At 73.5% G+C, this 614-nt stretch overlaps 1 protein-coding gene across 1 annotated transcript in view; it reads right to left on the reverse strand.

Annotated features, from left to right (window-relative positions):
• RPL36 (ribosomal protein L36) overlaps window positions 1-120 on the reverse strand; it is a 3546-nt gene extending 3426 nt beyond the window's left edge. Inside the window, exon 1 of the mRNA XM_019550660.1 lies at window positions 49-120. The gene's annotated coding sequence lies outside the window, so the exon portion shown is untranslated. The remainder of the gene's footprint in view (window positions 1-48) is intronic.
• Between the last annotated feature and the right edge of the window lie 494 nt (window positions 121-614).

Consider the following 614-nt stretch of genomic DNA (forward strand, 5'->3'; position numbering starts at 1 on the left):
CAGCCCGCGCCCGATGGACGCGGATTCGCGCGCCCGCTCCCGCCTCACCTGCGCCCGCGGATGGCAGCCCCGGCGGAAAGGCGGGGCCCGCGCGGAACTCTGGGATAGCACTTCCTGCCGGTCCGCCAGCGCCGACGACAAGCGCGTCACGAGCCAAGAGCGGCCGCCAATCGGCAGCCTCTCTAGCTCCTCTGGGGTCACAGAGCCGGGCCCCGACCCGGCCGCGCTGACTTGGCCAGCTTGTCCCCGGCGGCGCGGCGCAAGTCTGGAGGCTGAGGTGGAGCCCGGGCCGCTCCTGCGACCGGAGCGCTCGCTTCCTCCTCCCTGGAGCTCAGCCTCCAGCCAAGCGCGGCTCCCTGCCGGTCCGGAAATTTGGCAGCGGGAGCCGTGGCCGTGCCCTCGCCAAATGCCCCGGTCTCTGCTACACCCCGTTTCCTGGCGGCTCAGCCGTGCCCCCACTTCCGGGTTGGGGCCAGGCCACTGCCCTCCCCCCTGCAGGGCCACCTTGGGGCCTGGCCGTGCCCCCCGCCGAGCCACGCCTGGGTCAAGCCCCGCCGCGCGGCTGGATGGTGTTTGCTGTGGCAGCCCAGCACTGACTGGATCCGGCCTGCAGA

Source organism: Crocodylus porosus, unplaced genomic scaffold, assembly GCF_001723895.1.
Source record: "Crocodylus porosus isolate Cpor-Errol unplaced genomic scaffold, CroPor_comp1, whole genome shotgun sequence".
NCBI classification, from domain to species: domain Eukaryota; kingdom Metazoa; phylum Chordata; order Crocodylia; family Crocodylidae; genus Crocodylus; species Crocodylus porosus.